At 35.0% G+C, this 22,768-nt stretch overlaps 1 pseudogene; it reads right to left on the bottom strand.

Annotated features, from left to right (window-relative positions):
* Positions 1–1,294: 1,294 nt before the first annotated feature.
* LOC113108631 (NXPE family member 3-like) lies at positions 1,295–8,825 on the bottom strand (annotated as a pseudogene).
* Between the last annotated feature and the right edge of the window lie 13,943 nt (positions 8,826–22,768).

Here is a 22,768-nt window from a genome sequence, read left to right as displayed (position 1 = left end):
TCTTATTCTTACCCCAAAATAGAAGAAAGACTTCAAACTGAACACAATCTTGCTACTCAAGCTGTGCATAAACTATTTTATATACATCTATTTGCTTATTTTACATTTAGAATTTACTTTTACTTTCAATACTTATGTTACGATTATGTTATGATTTCTAAAATACTTATCGTACTTAAATACACCAAATATCATATACTTTAAGACTTTTACTCAAGTAATATTTTAAATAAGTCATTTTCTGGCAAGATATCTGTACTTTTACATGAGTATGACTTTCAGGTACTTTATACAACTCTGGTTTCAAACATTAAACTAATAGAATGTACTAAGCAGTAGTATATACTACTATCCTGTTTGGCCTACTGCTGTAAATGTTTTTATGACAGTACACTGCTGCCCCCTTGTGGTGCTACAAAAAACTGCATTTAGTAGAATGAGATGTGAATGGAAATGCAGATGGTGTGATCCACATAGAACAGATTTCAGTGAACCATTTTGGCCCTGAAAGGTCTTCATCCACATGATGATACAATGCCTTGCCTACAGGTTGATTACACATATAACATTGAATATTTTTCTCACCTATTTAAAAGCCTGTGGTAAACATAGATAATACACAGCTACAGGACTGTAATAAAATAACTATACATTACTCATCATGCAAACAAAAGACAGTGATGTCTGGATCGGCGCCATGTTTGAAGGTCTCATGTGGAGATGTAGGCTGATATATTTTTGAGTCAAACCCATAATGATTCATCTTGTGAATGCAGTGTCCAATCTTAAAACATGGCATACGTGCACAATAACAAGATAGTCTGAAGAAACATGCAACATTTCTGATGCTCTGGGCACTGTGTGATCTGATATTTTTATTTATTAGGCCAAATCAACCTTCATCCAGCTTTGTGGGTTCTTTTTAAAACACCTGCTAATGTCACCTATTAAAAGATGTACAGTTTTATATACAGTACATTCAAATTATTTTAGGATTAATAATATCTTCAAATGCAGTTTATTCTTCTTACCTTTGTCTAGGACGTCGTGCTGCAAAATAATCAGTAAATATTTTTTTCCTGCCCATTTTTTTAATAATTTTTTCATTATGTATTTTTATATTAAGTATTGAATTATATATATTTTTATATTAATATTAAACAATTTGTATTCCCTCTACAATAATTTTGTATTTGATATGTTCTCATCTGAGTGGATCTTACTGCAGCAAAAAAAAAAAAATGTAATACCAATTTGCAGTGGCAGAGATCATTCAAAAGACAAGAGCACAATGGATGTTTGAGAATTCATTTATTTTGGTGATTCGTGAACACTTGACGGATGAAGAATTAAGAAGTTCCTTTGCCACTGCGCAAAAAAAAAAGAAAAAAAGAAAAATGCAGTAGAAACTCTAGTACGGAGACTCAATTTCATAGCTGTAAACCACATTAAAATGGAATTGAACAAACTAATTAAACAGGTAGTGCTATTAAATAAGGCACATGAACAAATCGTAAACAACTCTTCCAAAAAATCTGAATGACCATTTTTGGAGCATAAATGTCTTTTACATTGCTTTTTGGATACATATAAATAGAACAGACAGAACTACTATGTACACATTTTTAGATCTTTCAGAGGTAAATGCAAAATGGGAGAATTTATATTAAAACTAATCAAGGGCATAAAAGACTAAATGAATACTAATGTCAATAATCCTACTGTAACAAAATGGTCAAATGAGCAGTGGGCAGCTGTATCCAGCTGCATGGGGAGCAACTGGGGGTTCAGTGCCTTGCTCAAGGGCACTACAGCCATGGGTATTGAGGGTGGAAGAGGGTGCTTTTCATTCACCCCCCACCTACAACTCCTGCCAGCACTGAGACTCAAACCTATGACCTTCGGGTTACACGTCCAACTCTCTAACCATTAGGCCACAGCTGCCCTCCATTGAATAAGTAGACCACACTTGTCCTAACACAATCCCTGTTTACCAAGGCACATAAAGAGTTGTACTTGCCCTCATAGTTCATGATACTTGCATATAACTTTTGTCATAGTAATTATTCTTCTGTAATTCTCTATTTTAATTTTACAAATATTCTCCCAGGCGTCTGTTTTATACATAAATAATTTAATCTTTCTTTAATACAACTGCAGCCTTGATGATGTTGCCTTCATTTATTCGAAAGTGTATCAAAAAATGAAAATCCTGTCATCATTTACTGAGGGTGAGTAATTGATGTCAGGATTTTAATTTTTGGATGAACGAACCCTACTCAAATCCCCGATTGGAGTACAAGCAAATATGTTCATATAGTTTTCACCTGTTAAACACTTGGGGTTGGGTCAGGATATTGCCAATAAAATAAAAAGAGCTACATTCACTGTTGGTGAATGGTGCTTTTGCATTTATAATAAGGCCAGCAAAATCATTATTAATATTTGAAAGCCAGACAGACAAGCAAATAATAGCTGAATGGATAGCCAAAGAGCTGATCTCAAAGACTAGGTCTCACCAGCTCCTTAACATACTGCTTGAGAAGTTTAGCCCCGCCTTCTCTTTCTCCTCACTGGACAGATGTGTGATAGGATGAAGTTAATCATGTTTGATATAATGTCAGGTGGAGGGGTGTAGCTGATGAGGGTGATGGTGGGCGAGTGTCATCTCCCAGGCATCCACCAGCTGGACGTTCAGACCTTTAAACATGGCTCGGAGCACTTTGTCAAGCTGTTGGGAGAACCAGTCGCTGTTGAACAAGCTGGACTCGGGGTCCAGTTTCTGGAGGTTGGCTGTGCGGATCAGCACCAAAGTCGCTGGTTCTCGGTTCAGCAGTCGGATCACCGCCTTGCGGATGTGGCGTAGGCGCCGTATGTACACTTGCACCGGGAAAGTGCTGAAATGTGACCAGATGCTGATCAGGACCACCGTGTCCGAGCCCCCTCGTAAGCCATCCAGCTCATTTGAGATGTAGTGCATCTCAGCCGAGGACACGGATGTGAAGCGGATCGGTGGCCCATGGCAGCGGTATCTTAATAATATGTTGTGATTGCTGTCCACTGCCATGTACGGACCAACATTCTTCGGGCTATGAAAGTTGAATTCCTTAAACTCTGTATTTTGAGATACACAGGGTGAGATGTAGGTTAGATAATAGATTCATGCCCACTCAGGAATAAAATGTGTAAAATACTTAATTGGCATGACAATATATGAAAAACTCACCCTGGACTTAAAACAAATATCTGTACCTCTGTTGTCTCTGGCTACATTTAGAGATTCAATATTACTATACTATATTTTGTTATTTTTTTCCATGCTTTGCTTTTTTTGACATTGGGTCAGCTGAAAAATTTTGGAGATGTGGTCAAAGCCAAACGAAAGTGACTAACAATCAATATAGCACTTTTAAAAAGAGTTACAAAAATATTACTGACCTGGAACATGGGCAATGAGATACTCGTACCACTGTCGCACAGTGGAGTCTCCATACATGTACACCATTTTCCCTCGAAGACACTGTGCGATGACTGAAGAGGCATTAAACTGATGCATGATGACACCATTCAAAGGTCTCCATGATCCCTGGTAGTAGTACCCGGAAGGAGTGAATTCAAGGTGCATTCCTTTGGTTCGTACTAGAAGGAAAGAGGAAACAGAAGAAAAAAAAAAAAAAGACAGAAAAATTATGATGAGAACTTAGAAATTAAACCTAATACAGTTTTTGTACATTTAAAATGATACCACCTTCCACAAGTTTGTGGTCTGTAAGTTATTGCAAAAATAAAATTAAAGTGATAGTTCACCCGAAAATGAAAATTCTGTCATTCACCCTCATGTATTTACCTTCGGAACACAAATTAAGATATTTATGAAATCCGAAAGCTTTCTGACGTTTCATAGACAGCAAAGCAACTACCACATTCAAAGCCAAAAAGGTATTACAGACATTGTTAAAATAGTACATGTGACATCAGTGATACAACCATCATTTTATAAAGCTACAAGAATACTTTTAGTGCTCAAAGAAATCAAAAACATTTTTCATAGTTGCTGTCTGTACGGGGTCAGAAAGCTCTCGGATTTTAGAAATAGCTTAATTTGTGTTCCAAAGATGAACAAAAGATCTTATGGATTTGGAGCGACATGACAGTGAGTAATTAATGACAGCGTTTTCATTGATTGAGTGAACTAACCATTTAACACTTGTTCAGCAAGAATGCATTAAACAAATCACACTAATTAATAAACATTTAAGTTGTTACAAATGTGCCAAAATACCTTTAGCAAGTTGAACAGTCACATTGTCCACCCCTGCAGAATGTATTGGAATTTTGATATTAACTCCACTAGAACAAAACAAAATTAAAGTGTCATTCATTAAACTGAAATATTTATAATATATAGCCTATAATCTGCATTCTCTAAAGCACTGCTCTAAATAGGTTTCACTTCTCACTTACCTTTGGAAGAACTGTGACTCATAAACAGTGAGAAGGTGTTTCTTATACCCCCCTTTTGAGTGGTTAATCCGTGTATCACAGTCCAACATCTTGGGCTTATAACAGAACCAGGGTTCTCCAGTCTGGGGATCTGTGAAGTTGCAAAGCGACTGCTGTTTGTGCGGCAAACACAAATTACACAGAGTGGTCTCCGAGAGGTAACCTGAACGGAAGAGGCTCTTGAAGAACACTCGGTCTGATTGTTCTGCTCTCAGTCGTCTGAGGACCATCACGGCTTCGCTGGAGTGAATCATGGTCAGTTCCACCTGGGCAACACCTGCCCAAAGCAGCGGGAAAAATACTGTGTAGTTTCCATTGTTGTGGTCATGTACCTGGCCAGCCACGCCTGCCGCAAGTTCTGGCGTGTGGAGTCGTGCAACTAGAAAGTCTCCTCCATGTTTTTTGGGCTGACCCAAAAAGTTGTGCATCTGCACCTTCAATATCAGTTGCCCACCCACCTGCAGATCTCCAGGGTCTTGAATCGTATAATAGCTCTGTGCAGGATCGCTACTTTGACGTAATGGCAGTCCCAGGACCAATGGCTCTGGCCAGGCGATGGATTTGAGAAGATAGCTCTCCTCCCTGGCTTCCTCTGCAGTGGGCTCCTGGCCGAGGTGGGCACAGAAGGAGTAGTTAAACTCTACTGGTAGAAGAAATTCAGAGGTCTTCAATACTGACTGGATGCTGTTCTGAAGCTGATAGAAGGTAGATACTGTCTGACAGTTCCAGCTCTGCAGTAGACAAAACACAGAAGCTTTAATGTGACATTTTATTACAGAGAAGCATGAGAAAAATTCAGAGGGTAACCTTCAGAAAAAAAAAAAGAAAAAAAAAAAAGTGCATGATTCTCAGATTTTAAATTACAAAACAAGATTTATACCTTTTTCACTCTTTTTTTTCTTACAGTAAGAACCTCATGTTTCTTCACAAACAAAATTGTAACATGGCAATGATTTGCGGTAAGCTAAATCTAATTATTAGAAAGTTATCCTATATTTACATCCACACACATATTATTGTGCCTACAACATGTTGTTTTGTGCCCACAAAACCATTTCATTGTAGTATTATCTACTTCAAGGTAGCTAGAATATAAATGAAAAGAATGAGAGAAAATTGAGAGAAGCAGATATCATGATCACAATTAAAATATGATTTATCATGCAGCCCTATGAGTTTCCGTAACTCATTCGGTCATTTTACTGTTTGTAAAGCTGCTGTAACACTCTATATTGTATACTGCACTACAAAAATAAAGGTGACTTAACTTCTACTCACTTCCAATGAGGTGATATTCCACAGCAGGAACAAGAGTACTGACAAAGCCAGCAGACTGAAGAATGGGACATATTTGGGAAAGTATTTCTCCATGGTTTCCTCTCTCGGTCATCCTCCTGCCCAGCACTACAGCGGATCATGGTTGGCCATTATTGCATGCTAATCAAATAAATCAGACCAAAATGCCATGTAAACAGCAGTATCCAAATACATATTATGGCTTTATGAAAAAATCAGACTCCCATTTAAACAATTACAAATTAAAGTCGTTTTTACTAGGGCTGTGCCGATCGTGATCGCCACAGCCCTAGTTTTTACCCCCTGTAATCTGGCTCCGAACTGCAGGTGAAAATCTGTTGATTACTACCGGTACATAATATAGCTTAAATTGATGACATTTAATATTTTATTTTTCAGCACTATATATGTTAATCTTTCTTCATATAAAATATTGACAAAATCAAAAATTTGAGCTTGGGAAGTTCCTGAAATTTGGTTAATTGGACACAGAATGGCCCAGTTCTATATCTGTTCATCTACCATCAGAGAGTGGATTTATATTTTCATTCAGCCCTGGGTGAAAATGCAGACTGCCCATTCTAGGATACACAAGGGGGGAAAAAAATCATCATGAAATTGTTCTTGAAATTAGCTGTCTTTCTGGAAATTATGTCAGAAATGTGGCCATGAAAATCATCAAACAGAAAGTACCTCTTGTTTAGTTAACTCAAATGACAGTCACATAGGATTTAGACAAAATAAGTGTTAAGGATATAAATCTGTTATAAATAAAACAATGTTCTTCTAAATTGTTATCAAATTACACTGAACAAAATGATAAATGCAACACTTTTGTTTTTGGCCTAATTTTTCATGAGCTGAACTCTAAGATCGAAGACTTTGTCTATGTACACAAAAGGCCTATTTCGTTCAAATACAGTTCACAAATCTGTCTAAATCTGTGTCAGTGAGCACTTCTCTTTTGCTGAGATAATACATCCACCTCACAGGTGTGGCATATCAAGATTCTGATTAGACAGCATGATTATTTATATATAATTTTGTTTAGTGTATATTTGTGATGTATTTGTACATTACATTTTGCAATAATATTATTAAAATGTGTTAAGAATATTTTCTATTGTAGCAATCTTTGTCGTCCCACTTTAGAAAAGGGTGTTTCAAAAGTGGGACACAGGTTTTGACTAATGTTAGACAGTGAAATATACTATGTAATTCAATTGATAACATGTGCATTAAGAAAGTTTAATACCATGTAATTTTGTTAATTTTTGAGCTCATAATGCAGCAATATTATTTGTTTTAAGACCAAGATTCAAAATTTAGAGACTAGAAGACCATGGGATCCTGGACTGTGAAGACTCCATGACTGGCAATCATTTCTATTATGATGTGGGTTTTTTTTTACCATTACAATTTGCTTAACGCAAGCTTTTGAAAAAAAGTTTATAGAAGTAATAACCATTTTAAAGACATTCCATGTTCCAAATTGTACATCTTTTTTTAATTGTTTATTAAATTATTTATATATCTTTAAGTTTAATTTTCAATTTTTGACTTGCGTGTGGTATTATTATTGTTGCTGCCAGACTATTATTATTATTATTTTTTTTTTGAAAATAGTTCATAAACAGAGTTGACCATTTAAGTAACAGAATTGTAAAGTAGCAGAATTTACAAAATTATCTGGTGGACTGTCAATTCTGTTACACTATTGTCAGCATTGTTACTCTACCTTGGTATTAGCATTTGACAGTAAAATAATTGACTACTTTATTTTATTTTGGGCAAAAACTCCCCTTGCTAGCATAAATGCTAAGAACACATGGCACTAATGAAATCATGATTAAAAGACATTTAAATAACCCAATGTGTGATCAGTAATAAATTTGGTCCTCCTTTGATATTGTGGGAACAGTACTGATGTTCTTCAAAATAACTCTTGGGATAAGAATTTTTTACAATATTTTCTCAGAGAAGGCGCAAAGATTTTCAGTGCTTTAGATCTTATCAGTGAGAGAAAGTGATACATGATGGAAAAAAAATGCACTAATTCGGTCAACAGGAAATCATGATTTTCAGCTATTTAAGACACTTTTAACACAAATTATGTTATTATTGACTGTAACATCTTGTAATTCATAACAATAAGTAAAAAAAATTCTTCAAATATAACTAGTATATAACTGCCTTCTCATTTTGAAACACCACCGCAAGCCACTGAGTATATACAATTTATATAAACAGTTAACTAAGGCGATATTGTTCACGGTCTCTGTCTTGCTTCATCCACTGTGCAGCACCCAACATCTTGTGTTACAATATTTCAAGGTGGAATATGATCTGAGTCCTTAATACTTTCTCTTGCATTTCGAAAGCATACCAATTTCATCTCTATGACAAACAGCTTGCTTTAGAGGCCGAAATGTTAAACGGCGAGTCAGCTTCATTTTGGTTTAAGACCAATTCGGATGCTGTTTGATGCCACGGCATGTACATAATGCGCAACGAGTGAACATTTAATACGTGTATTTGTATAATGTCGAAAGAAAGCATCATTCACCCACCTTCTGAACTGATGCTCCAGTCCCGACGTGCTGCTGCCGCCGACCGCTTGATGTTATTATCCGTCATGATGCTCGCATCATAGCCAACAGTCAGTCTAAAAATGTACGAAAAGAACAGGAGCAGATTAGATTAGAGGACAACCGGTAGGGACCGGTAGGGACGAGCTGCGTTTGCAACTATCAAATACACGAGCACGGCACGCATGACCATCGTTTCCGCCCCAGCTTTGAAAACAGGGGGACAAAAAACCCGGAAAACTGATTATGATGATTTTATGGTATCACATATTGGGCTTCAATATTAAATAATCATACATTTATTATAAAATATCGTTTTTCTTGTACCGTTTCGTTTACAAAAATGGTTATGTTGAATTTACAATTAAGGATGCTCACGTGGTTTTAACACAAGCCTCGCATTACAATTGAGCTTTTTTATTTCCAAGCAAGCATGCACACGCAAGGCACTGACGAATTGTTGTTGCTGGGAGGGGCGCCTGTTGTGTTTTTATTTCTGTATTTATTGGGGGGGGGGGGGGTTCATTCTTTAAGATTGCAGGACCAATCCAACGATCAGTGACAGCAGCACAGAAGAACGAAGGCGTCGAGAAGTGTCTGTCTGCAGCTACTGCAGAGTGCAGACTGCAAGACAGGCGTAACTTGAAGTGGGCGTAACTTGACGAAAGAGGCGTAACTTGAAGTTGTTCAAATCACACAGAACCACGCGAGATGTCAAAACGAGATTTTGTCGGGATGCGTTCGAAACCGCATACGCTTTAATTAGACACTTAATTTCAATAAGTACTAACTTAACGAGCACTAAAGAGTACATACTCTACAGCCTAAATGCGTATGTATGAAGTATGAATGCAATTTGTATATCATCATCCGCTATGTTGATCATGTGACCTACAAAGTTAAAACAAGCACAACAACTTAAAAGATATAAGTGACAGGTTTAATAAATGTATTTCTAAGTATCTTGATAATGAAGAACATTGCCCATGCTGTGGTTTTGTTGCAGAAACGGCTACCTTTTTATTTTGTGATTGTAGTATAGCCAATACTGTTGATTTTATTTTTTTAAATATTTTTAACTCAACTAATGTGATCAAGTGTTATCCTTAAAGCATTTTTTTTATTAGAAAACCCAAAATCGTTATCTCTTGAATATTTTTTTACTGTTTTATGGCATTATGATTGTATATTGTTAGATACAACCGTCTTACCATGATCTTTTATGTAATAATTTGGCAATAATAATAAAAAAAGAGGGTCAGGTACACTAACTCCTCACAGCGACAGCAATATCTGCACAAAGGGTACGTCAATCAGCTGCTCGAAGAGCTCACCTTTGGAGAAGATTGTTGATTTTATACTCTAAAAATGTAAGTATTACTACTCGAAAATTAACATTACCCCATAATAAATTGCATATTTTGCCCACCCCAACACTTACATGCAATAATAACGATAAATCCCAACCAATAATTATATATATATTTTTTTAATTACATTTTAGTAAAAGAAGCTAAATGTTTTTTCTTTTGTGACTTAGCTATACATTAATATATACTAGTTCAACAAATGCAGTCGATGTGAATAGATCAATTTTCAGTCAAGCAATTAATACATGAATTGATTAAATATTTATATTTTATTTACTGAGAACAAAAAACATGTCTAAATGATTAAAAAAATGTATAAAAGTTAGCATCACAATAAATGCATAGATGTACAAGTCAACAACACATGAAACAAAGCTTCATTCAAACTTATTGTTCTAACAAACATGTATTTACAGATGGTGAACCCAACATCCTCCTGCCATCTGAACACAGCGGATACAGTTCTACTTTACACCGAGTTTACAAGTACATGCATTGATGTATTACTTTTGTAGTGGGCTAAACCACTGAAGTGGTTCAAATTTATAAAATAAATCTAAAGCGACTTACAGTGCATTCAGAATAACAGTTTTTACCTAACATGTGTTCCCTAGTATTCGAACTGAGGATGAAGACACCACAGCAATATCTGGTCCTGATGAGACCATAAAGGGCAGGTGGAGTGAGGGAGCGTCTCATCTGTGACTTTCGATCATTTCCAGGATGATGCTGTGGTCTTCTCCATCCTCAGTGCACACACCAGTCTACAGACATTTTCATGTCCTACAAAAATACACATACACAATACAAAAAGTAAGTACATTATTCTTTTGTTTCAGGTTTTCCCTTTTTTCACCTTTCCTTGCAGGTCCTGCTCCACCACAAAAGATCTGCAGCAAATGCACAGAAATCAAGAATAAGAAAAGAGGTGTAATAGTTGTTTAAAATTACATTAAAATAAAATACAACTTAAGATTTAAATGTTTCATGTATTTTTGTAGTGTACTTACACAAATCCTCTTTTAGTTTAGTTTAGTTTATTTCAGACGGACAACTTAGGTTCAACACAATTGAGCTAATGTTCAACAACATATTTACATTAGTCTGAACAGGTGTAGGCTGAAGCTCTTGCTTATAATGCCTAACCTTTTTAAAACATCTCATCTTTTAATAAATAAAATAAAAATAAAGAAAAAAAAACTGTTGTTTTACATCAATATACTATTGACAAGCTAGTATAACTAGACTACAATAACATTATTTTTGCCAATCAATACAGTTCCACAATCCAAAATACAACAAAAAGCCGCTTTCATTTATCACTCTTTAAATTGTTTCATATAGTTTCAGTGTTTTATTCTTTAATAGCTTCTTTAATTTGCTAAGTGACCCACATATTTTTAATTCCTCTTGACAGCTGTTCCATAGAATTACACCTTTAACTGAAATACAGTGGTATTTTGCATTGGTCCTCACTTGATTCTTTTTAAACATACAAGTTCCCCTTAAATCATGTTGACATTCTCTTTCTGTAAACAACCCTTGGATACTTTCTGGCAATTGATGATTGTTTGCTTTGTACATAATTTGTAATGTTTTTAGTTCTACTAATTCTTTAAACTTTAGGGCCTTTAGTTCAATAAATAGGGAGTTTGTTGGCTCCCTATAGTTGGTTTTCTTTACTATTCGTATGGCTGTCTTTTGTAGCATAAATATTGAATTGGTATTTGTTTTATATGTATTTCCCCATACTTCCAAACAATAAGTAATGTATGGAAGCACTAGGGAGCAATACAAGGTATATAATGATTTTTCATTTAATAAGTCTTTAACTTTATATAATATTGCAATTGACTTTGAAATCTTGTTCTTAGTATAGGATTTATGGGGCTTCCAATTTAAGTCATTGTCAATTATCACCCCAAGAAATTTAATTGTCGACACTCTTTCTATTTCAGTTTCATTAATCATTAATTTACTTATTGTGTTCGGTAAACGATTACCAAACACAATAAATTTTGTTTTACTTATATTTAATGTTAGTTTATTCAAATCAAACCAATTTTTTAGCAATACCATTTCTTTTTCCATTGTTTCCAAAAGTTGTTTCAGATTGTCACCAGAACAAAATAAGTTATCATCCGCAAATAATATCAGTTTTAATACTTTTGAAACCTCACATATGTCGTTGATGTACAACAGAAAAAGCAATGGCCCAGCACAGAGCCTTGGGGAACCCCACATGTCACTTGCAACCATTGTGACTTGCAATTATTTATTTGGACATATTGATACCTTTTTTCTACTACTTATCAAAGAATGAGCTACTCCTCTTACATAATATTTTTTCAGTTTCTCTAGTAGGATATCATGGTTAACAGTGTCGAATGCTTTTTTAAGATCTAAAACTTTGATGGCATCATTCCTTCATCAGTTTCTCTTCAGCAGATAAACACAACTGTGTCTCATCTGTCTCTGTAACATCCAGACAAGAGTCAGTCTCTTCTGTCATATATCTGTGATATGCTTTATTTACATGTTGAGTTAGTTACTGATGTAACTCGCTTTTTATCAAACACACATGTTCCTTAAATTATCAGTAATTTAAGGAAATTAAATTATGGACAAATGGACAAATAAAATAGATAACTTATGTTTAGTTACTTTACATAGATTTGTTTGTTTACATGACTTATACTCATCTAAAGCAGTGTTGACAAAAGTGAATTCTACACAATATCTCACACATATCACCTGTTTCATATCTGTTAGATGTGCTCATCTACAATACTTATCAAACATTATCCAGTCATATGATAAATAGACATTTAGTAATAGTCTTCAAGAAGTATATATGGTTTATGTAAATCCACTATTGAGTCGTGTACTTAATGGAGCTCCACTGTTAGTTATGCATTATAAAACATTTTTACAACAAAATCACAAATGCGCTATATTATGAAGGTCACAGAAACGGTTTAGATTAAGCCTGTGAAACCTGGAGAATAGCGTCTTTAGACCTTTTGCTTATAGGTTGCTTACTTTACGCCTTACTTTTATTAATTATTAACTCCAAAAACAATACCACTGTATGAAAATTACTTATACACTTCAATTTAAATAACTGAAGTGTATAAAATATTCTCACCGTTGTCTCTCACAGCAAGCTATCATATTCATCTTCTTTCCAGCTTAACGTCATCCATCTTATTCTTCTTCTTCTGGTGTTTAATGGCGGTTGGCAAACCATTTAACGGTGCATTACCGCCACTAACTGGACTGGAGTGTGGAACGAGAGATTAAGCAGAAAAAAAAGAAAATAAATTTAAATAAATAAATAATTAAATAATAATACTTATTAGACTCAGATTATTTTAATTAATTCAGTTTCTTTAAGAAACCTAATTATATCATCCAGCTAATTTGTGCATTACCGCCCTCTTCTGTTCCGGTGTGTGGATCAGATAAAACGTTTTCCTACTAAAACATACACATCTCTCACATTGTCCTCTAACATTAATATCTACACACACATCAAGCATCAAATCCTGCCTAAAACCCCTGCTTCCTTTAAAACGTAATCAATATTATACTCTGTGCTCTAATTAAAGCAGCCCAACAACTTATCGTTTTGAGATCTCGCGTGGTTCTGTGTGATTTGGACAACTTCAAGTTACGCCTCCTACTTCAAGTTACGCCCCCGTCTTGCAGTCTGCAGACGTACACGTTTGGAAGGTGTCACGTCTTTTAAATATGGCACGAAAACAGCACAAATATGGAGTCAATATAATGCGTATATATGCAATATAATGCATATATATGCAAAATAATAAAGTTTTGCAAAAGAAAATAAATTTTGAAAACAAAAATTAAAGTAATGAGAAAAATAAATGTGCTTTTTAAATGGCATTTAAAGACTCCATTTGTCCATTCATTATTTCTAAAGAAACATGATAAAATGTATAAACGACTCCATTACATTGTATCTTACGTTATGGTCCCGTATAGTGTTGTCACGGTACCAAAATTTCAGTATTCGGTACCGATACCAGTGAAAATCCACGGTTCTCTGTACCAATTTCGGTACCAAAGCAAAACACAATATGCTAATAAAAAAAAAAAAAAAACTTTTTATCACTAAAAATAAAACCAATGCCATTCTTGGAAGAAATATTGTGTGATTTATTTCTTTAAAAAGATTTATAAATTTTTTCAACAGTAGTTGCAGTATCACATACATTCTACTAAATAATAGTAATATTTCTAGCACAATGCCTTCTTGTAAAAATGAACTTATTTTAACGTGTTGCCGTGAATATCTTTAAACTGACACTGTTTTTACTCAAATGAAATGGTAAAATGCTTGTGAAGTGACTCAGAACAGTTCTGGTGATGTCGTTTATGTATTTATGTGCTCATTGAGATTGCCTGACTAAGAGTGAAACTTTAAAGCGCTCAGTCAGAGAGTGTTCGGGGAGTGAACATATGTCTGAGCTAAACTTATACTTAGCCTCCAACTCACACAATGGCAAGTAAAATCTGAGAATTTATTAGCCATTGGCTAATATTAGGCATCATTTAGTCGCCAGAAGGAAGATTTAGTCGCATATGCGAGTGATGTACTCGCAATGTAGAGGGTTGCTATGTAGTAAACAAATCCGCACGTCTCTGCCATTCATTCATTCACACAGAGACACACAGAACATGCAGGATTCAGATTTCAACCAATTTTTGTGGCATAAAATTTAAAAATACTGGTCCATATGAAGATTTGATTTGATTAATTTATGCTAACTTTGACAAATTCTGTGACTGTTCATATTAAAATGTAAGTTTCATTTTCATGACTGGATTTTGAGATTCCGTCCGCGTCTTCTGCTTTGCGGTAATCATATCGCTGTATGCTTCAAGAACCAGGTTTGAATAGGACCTCGGTACTACCGGTACTGAAAGAAACCTGGTACCGTCACATTTTCATTTTTTTAGTACCTACTTTGTACCGAATTACCGGGTCTTTTGACAACACTAGTCCCATTGAAGCAGTTTTTGTAAAAAATAGGCTAACGATTGCGTCATAACCTGCGACTCTCTGTCGCACAGTAAATAAATTACCGTAATGACAGGAGGAGAAGCTTGCAGACAATATACTGCCTATGAGGCAATCGGGGGGGTTGTGGAGGCATAAAGTCAAGGGAGATAATTAATCAGAATACTTACCAAAATTTGCTCCTGTTCACGCTCGCCTTCTCTGCAAGATTCGGTAGACTTACAGGTTGCCCACATGACATTTACCTCATCAAGCTCAGTTTGAGTCTGCGCATTATGCTCGACCCCCAGTAATTGCTTGCTTCTAATTGACTTCACTTGTCTCTGGACTTCCGGCAGATGGCGAAGCGTGTGCACGTGAAGGTTTGAGCTCTGTCTGTATGTCTCAGAATTTTTGATCCAAACTTACTCCCTGACAATTTTTTATATATACCCTGTTAAAAGAACTCAACAAAATACATCCAGACTCATGAAACCCACTAATACAAGTCGAGGAAGTGTGTCAACCTGCCAAAATGGAGGTCTCGACCGACAGCAACAAGCGGAAAGACCCATTTTCTCAAGTCAAAACCCGAACAAGCCGAATCCCGAAAAGAAGGATTTGGCGTCGGAAGAAAGTGTAAGTGCTAATAAAACAACTTACAAACCTTAATGCTAGCTAACAAGGTCATGTCTCTCAGCACTCAGATTCAACAAGACTCTGTAATGCTGGCTAACATGGCGAAGGTGATTTAATTTAATGCCGCAGAAATTAAAGACTTTCAAAACTCAACTGCAAGTGACAGAGAAGGTTGCGGCTACTAATATGAAAAATACTGCGGAACTGAAAGAACGAGTCCTGGAATTGGAAAGATGTAAGAGATGTTGGAATTTACGAATTTGTGGAATAAAAGAGAAAGAAGGAGAAAACTTTAATGATACCATGACCAGCTTGCTGGTAAAAATCCCCCCTTCCCCCATGGTCCTCGAACATTAATTACATTGTGGACTCAGTGCACTGGCTGGGTCAACGGGAAGAAAACAGGATGAGGCACGTCATCATCCAGTTCACCCAGAGAACACACCGTGACGCGCTGTAGAGGTTGACCAAAGATTAACCCATATGCAGGGACCTGGGGATCGGCTTCATGGAAGACCTCTGTAAAGGGGGAAGTCATGGCCTAATTGGGGTTGTGAGTTCTAGTCTCGGGCCGGATTGAATTGTGGGTGGGGGGAGTGCATGAACAGCTCTCTCTCCACCTTCAATACCACGACTTAGGTGCAAGGCACGGCATCGAACCCCCAACTGCTCCCCGGGTGCCGCAGCATAAATGGCTGCCCACTGCTCCGGGTGTGTGCTCACAGTGTGTGTGTGTGTGTGTGTGTGTGTTCACTGCTCTGTGTGTGTGCATATCTAACGTCTGCAGTACTCACAACTTATTAGATCCAGAAATTAACAACTATTGTTTGAAAACATCATTATCTGACAGGGATAAGCAGAATTTATCAACCTTGCAAAGCAAACTTGGATCAATGCACAGTGTGATTTTAAAAAGGAGGTTATAGTGATGGGCGATTTTAATTTACACTGGGACGATAACAGTACAAGGAAAAAGCTGCAGCAAATTATGGATGGATTTAATCTTGTCCAAATTGTTAAAGGACCAACACGGATTACAAACAATTCTAGCACCTTAATTGACTTAATCTTCACTAATCACCCGGAACGGATTACAAAATCGTACAATATGTTAACTGGTCTTTCAGATCATAACATGGTGCTTATAACAAGAAAATTAACCAGTAAACGATTTGCAGCTTATTCCGGAAAAAAGGAGTTCATTGGCATTCCAAGGAGCAAACAGGATCAATTTCATTCTGCAATAAGAAATATGAACTGGGACACTCTATTACTGGACAATGAATTGGAAATAATTAGTCAGAAATTTACTCAATGCTTACAAACAAAAATTAAGGAATTTGCAGTGACAGTTGAACATAAAAACAGAAAGTGTTCACTTCCCTGGCTCAGTGATGATATTAAACAGTTAATGAAAGACAGAGACAATGCTCTTAAAAAAGCCATAAAATCAAAACTATCGTGTGAGAGACAAAAATTTGCTTCATTACGAAATAGAGTGATAAGACAACTATGAAAAGCAAAGGCAGACTTTTTTATCACAATTATTAAAAATTGTCATGGAAACTCTAAAGCGACTTGGGATCAGATTAATAAATTAACAGGTAAAACTTATTCTAGTAATAATTTAATACAGCTAAATAATAATTGCATGCTTTTGCAGGATCCAGCTGATGTGGCACAGACACTAAATGAGTATTTTGTTGATTCTGTGGATACCATAGCTAAAAGTTTCCCTGTGAAATATAACAACTTACCTGTCATTACTTTAGATGTGTTAATTGAGCCCCCACTATATCCAAAATCTGTATCTATATCCGATGTGGAAAAGGCAATTACAGAGCTTAAATCTTCAAGAGCTAAAGATGTGTATGGGATGGATACACTTATGCTAAAACAAATAGGTCAGTCAATTAAGGGTCCATTAACACATATCATCAATGTGTCACTAGATCAAGGGAAATCTCCTGAGTCATGGAAAATTGCTAGTGTCATTCCTATATTTAAAGGTGGCAACTCCCTTCTTACATCTAATTACCGACCGATTAGCATTTTGCCAACAGTATCTAAAGTTTTTGAAAAATTGGTTGCTAAACAAATCATCAATCATCTTAATTGCAGTTCTGTTCCTTTGCATCCAATGCAGTTTGGGTTTAGGGCTTATCATTCTACAGAGACAGCAACATGTTATTTTCTGGAAAAGGTTAAATCAAATATAGACAAAGGAGGGATAGTGGGAGGAATATTTTTAGATCTTTGTAAAGCATTCGATACAGTTAACCATTCAGTTTTACTACACAAACTTCATGCATTTACTCATATCTTTTATCTCGTTCACAAAGTGTAAGAATTGACCAATATAATTCCACCCCCTTACTATTATCAACTGGAGTTCCACAGGGTTCAATTTTAGGTCCAATTCTTTTTAGTTTCTACATTAATGAGTTACCATCTTTGTGTAAGAACTGTGACACTTTGATGTATGCAGACGACACAGTTATTTTGGCCTATGGAAAATCTGCAGAGGAAGTTGCCTCTAAACTAACTGAGGCCATGTCATCGATTTCAATCTGGCTTGAACAATCCTGTCTGCAATTGAATATATCTAAAACAGTTACCATGTTTTTTTTAAAAAACAATATAAATATAGAACCTGACATTTTTATATCTGGAGAAAGGTTACAGGTCGTCACAGAATATAAATATTTAGGATTATATATAGATTCAAATCTCAATTTCAAAACTCACATCAAAAAAGTTAGTAATAGGATTAAGTTCAGTCTAGCGAATTTCAGATTCATTAGAGATTTGTTTAATAAGCTGGTCTAATACTCACTCTACAACAATAAAACCATTAGAAAGATTATACAAACAAGCATTAAAAATACTGGATAAAAAACCATATCACTACCACCACTGTAGTATTCTGAGTAAATATCAGTTACTTACCTGGGATAATCTAATTAAATTCAAAAACATTTGTTTAATCTATAAAATTAGATATGGCTTAGCACCTCCTCCACTATGTGATTTTATACATTTTAGATCCAGTGAGGTTAGGGTAACTAGAGGGGCAGTGAGGGAAGACTGCATCATACCCCGGAGAAAAACAGCTTTTGGTCAGGCTGTCTTCTCCGTAAGAGCAGTTCAGCAATGGAACACAGTGCCGGCAACCATTAGAGAGTCCTCGTCATTCTTTTCATTCAAAAAGAATGCAAAAAAATGGCTTGTAGAGAGCCAAATTTGTGGGCACTAATGCTTTTATGTTTGTATTTAAATATTATATAAATTTTTATATGAATTGTACTTATTAACCATAATGTGTTGTATGCAATTTCATTTTTAATATTGTGTGTGATTTCATACTTGTGATTATTTTTAAAGGTTGCCTTGTTTAAATCTGGCTGGGGGACTACCGATGAAAATTAGCACTTTTGAGCTAACTCGGGTACATTTACATTGTTTTAATGTTTATTAATGTACACTGTCCCCTTTCAAATAAAGAAATTACAAATTACAATTACAACTTGATGAAATTTATCTCATAAAGGCAGAAAAGGTCTACGTCAGATCCAGGGCCAAATAGATGGAGGAAGGTGAGAAGAGCACGTCATATTTTTGCAGCTTAGAAAAAAGAAGACAGAAGAGGAACTCAATTAAACCTTTATTGATTAATAATCAGTTATGCTCTGACCCAACAAACATTGCTGAAGAAATTTTCTCCTTTTATAGTAAGCTGTACTCCACTATGTTTTCTAAGAATGACTCTGACTCTTTTTTCAAATATATTGAAAATTATATTCCGCTTATAGATGAGGACTTTGCAAGGTTGTGTGATTCTGATAACACTGCTCATGAACTCGAAAAGGCCGTGAAATGCCTCTCTTTGAACAAGTCCCCGGGTTGTGATGGTCTAACATCCAACTTTTACCGTCATTTCTGGGATTTGCTTAAGGAAGACTTTATTTTAATGTTAAAAGAGGCAATTGATAATCTATCTTTTCCTCCAACAATGAAGCAAGGAGTAATCACTTTAATTCTAAAACCTGGCAAAGATCTCAAAATTTTTGATAATCTTAGACCTATTACTTTACTGAACACTGATTATAAAATTATTACGCATGTTTATACTAACAGATGTTTATACTAACATATACTAAAATCCAATTTGGAAAAAATTAATAGTGACTCTCAATCTGGCTTTATGGAAAATAGATTGATTCACATCAACATTTCCTTAGTTCTAGACCTTTTAGATTATAGTCACTTAATAGAAGACGATGGATTTATTCTTTTTCTTGATTTTTACAAGGCTTTCGACTCGACTGAACATCCTTTCATTTTCCAGTGCTTTAAACATTTTGGATTTGGGGACAAATTTCATAACATCATTGAATCTCTATATGATAATGCAAACAGCTCAGTCTCATTACCAGGTGGCACTACGCCAAAGTTCTCTATCAAACGAGGAAACAAACAAGGTTGCCCAATATCTCCTTTTCTGTTTATTATTGCCACTGAGATGCTATCTATTTTTGTCAAAACCTTGAATATTGCTCTTTTAAATGTGTTTGGTAAACCCTTAATTATAAGCCAATTAGCGGACGATACAATTGTTTTTATGAAACATTTAACAGAGGTCCCAAAGATAATAAAAACCATTGATACTTTTTCCAAAGCTTCAGGACTCAAACTCAACCTAAACAAATGTGAACTAATGCCAATCCATCATTGTGTATTAACAAATGCATACAACATTCCCATAAGGACAGTTGTCAAATATTTAGGTATACATATTTCCAAAGATGTCACTGTTAGAGAAAACAAGAATATAAATGAGGTTTTGAAGAATTATGAAGCTAAACTTAATTCCTGTTTGGTTGCTAAGAGATATCAGTTTACTGGGCCGAGTATTTTTGACTAAGATGGAAGGCATCTCAAGGTGTATTCATTATGAAAAAGATTAACCAAATTAATTTTGCTTATATTTGGAAAAGGAAAACCCATTATATTAAAAAAGCTGTAATGACCAAAGAATATAAACATGGAGGTTTACAAGCCATAGATTTCGATTTTATAAATGGAACCTTGAAAATAAACTGGTTAAAGTCCCTTTTAAGTATTGAAAATTTTTGGTTTCATATTCCTAGAGAAATTTTTAAGAAATTAGGTGGTATTGATATGTTATTAAGATGTGACTTCACCATTCAAAAATTACCTATTAAGCTATCCCTTTTTCACCAGCAAGTGCTTTTATATTGGAAGATGTTGTACAGTCATAATTTCACCCCACACAGTACACCAATTTGGAACAACAGATACATCCTGATTAAAAACAAATAAATTTATAATAAGGAATTAGTGGATAAAGAAATCTGGTCTGTGATTCACTTTATTGATGGAGAAGGTTGTATAATGTCCCATGAACATTTTTGTTTGAAACACAACTTAAATATTTGCCCGAAATTATTCCATTCGATAACTAGAGCAATTCCTGCCTCCATTCTGGGCCTAATTAAGGGAAACCTTTTAAACTCTGTGACTGTCACTCCCTGTCTTCCACGTCTTTTAGTGGGCGGTTGTGACTTTGCATCCACCAAATTCCCCAATAAAACAATCAGAATTCTTTTTAATGAAATCTCCTATGCAATGTTTTCCTTCCGAAACGCCATAGCTAACTTCTTTTCAAAAGAAAATTATACACTCTCTAAGAGCCAAATATCTAAAATTCCCCATCTCTCCAAAATCTAAAGAAATGTACTTTAAAATTTTAAATGGTATATATCCTTCAAATGAATTTCTACATCTGCGATTTGGCTTTGACAGAAATAGCTGTGTTTTTTGTAATTTTGTATAGAAACCACAGAACACTTATTCTTCCTATGTCCTTTCATAGATGCTTTGTGGACTGACATTCATGACTGGCTCCATTCTAATATCCCACTAGATCTCTTTACTCAGAATGATATTATTCATGGCATTACCTTACAAAACAATGATTTAGATTTTTTTGATTAACAATGTCCTGATTCTTTGTAAATTTTACATACATAAATGTAAATACAGGTCGGTTAATCCTAAATTTTCTGTTTTTCACAATGATTTTATTTCCTTTACTAAAGCCTTAAAGAGAATGAAATGCAAATGTGCAATTAAACTTGATAATTTAATTGAAAGATACAATTTGATGAACAAGTCCTAGCCCCTAGAATGTTTCTTACAATGTTTTCTGACAATTTTCTTCATTTTTAAAAAAAAGATGCACTATTTTTGTTTTGTCTTTTATTAGTTGCACCCGTTCTGTTCAATTTCATTCATTAGATGTTTGTACATCCAACTTCAGATAGATTGGTGTAAAAAAAACATACATTTTTCTCAAGACAACCCCCCCCCCCTCACCTAATTAGCCCTATCAGCTGGTAGTAATTTTTAGGTTACATATAACTCAAATGAAATATATCGTGTTTTATTATTATAACTGTATTTAATGATATAAGTAAAAATATAATAAATATGTAATATAGTAGGCCTACAGATAATTAGCTAAATATTCTAGCTCTTTTTTTCTAGCCAACCTGCTACATTATATGGTAATTAAATGGCTTTCCCGAGGTAAATGGCTGTGTGGCTCTGTGGTGAAGAACTGTATAAAACAGTAAATAAGCAATTTAATCCCAAGCACCATACTATGCAGTTACGGACACTGCATGATTTCTGATATTTATTATTAGTTTCACAAAAGTTATTATAGGCTACTTATTTTAAATACTGGGTAAAATAAGAGCAAGAAGTTACTTTTATAGAAGTTTAATAATATTACACCATTAACTCAGCAGCTTTTCATTAGAGTAAAAACAAAGAAGAATTTAATCATTCTAATAAACTTTAACTGCATAAAAGCATGACTTCAGTAATCAAGAACCTGCATTATAATAGGATATTCATATTTTAAATGCATTTGAAGTATATTGAAATACGTATTAGTTTCCGTCCTTTATTTTTTAATAAATAATTTATTTATTCCAATTGCTCTAACCCCAGCAAAAACATTTATGGGGGTCCTAATAATTCTCCTATTCTAGGGCCAGAAAGAAGACCTCATAATAATAAAACTATTTAAAGTAAACCGCTTAAGGCAGCTGTATATACTCAAAAGTTGTTTCTGGAAACCTTTTTGCTTTGAGTTAATATCTGGTGTTAATGTATTATTATTGAGAGCATATTATTATTGTTAGAAATATGTCACAATAAATTTGTCAGCAATTTCCGGTTCATACAGACTTCTAAACAAACTCAAGCATGCATCATCTATTCTTATAGATGTCTCTGACTGATGGATTCCACCA

The sequence above is a fragment of the Carassius auratus genome, chromosome 9 (assembly GCF_003368295.1).
Source record: "Carassius auratus strain Wakin chromosome 9, ASM336829v1, whole genome shotgun sequence".
NCBI classification, from domain to species: domain Eukaryota; kingdom Metazoa; phylum Chordata; class Actinopteri; order Cypriniformes; family Cyprinidae; genus Carassius; species Carassius auratus.
The sequence above is the reverse complement of the archived record's forward strand: the minus strand, read 5'-3'. Positions and strand labels throughout refer to the sequence as shown.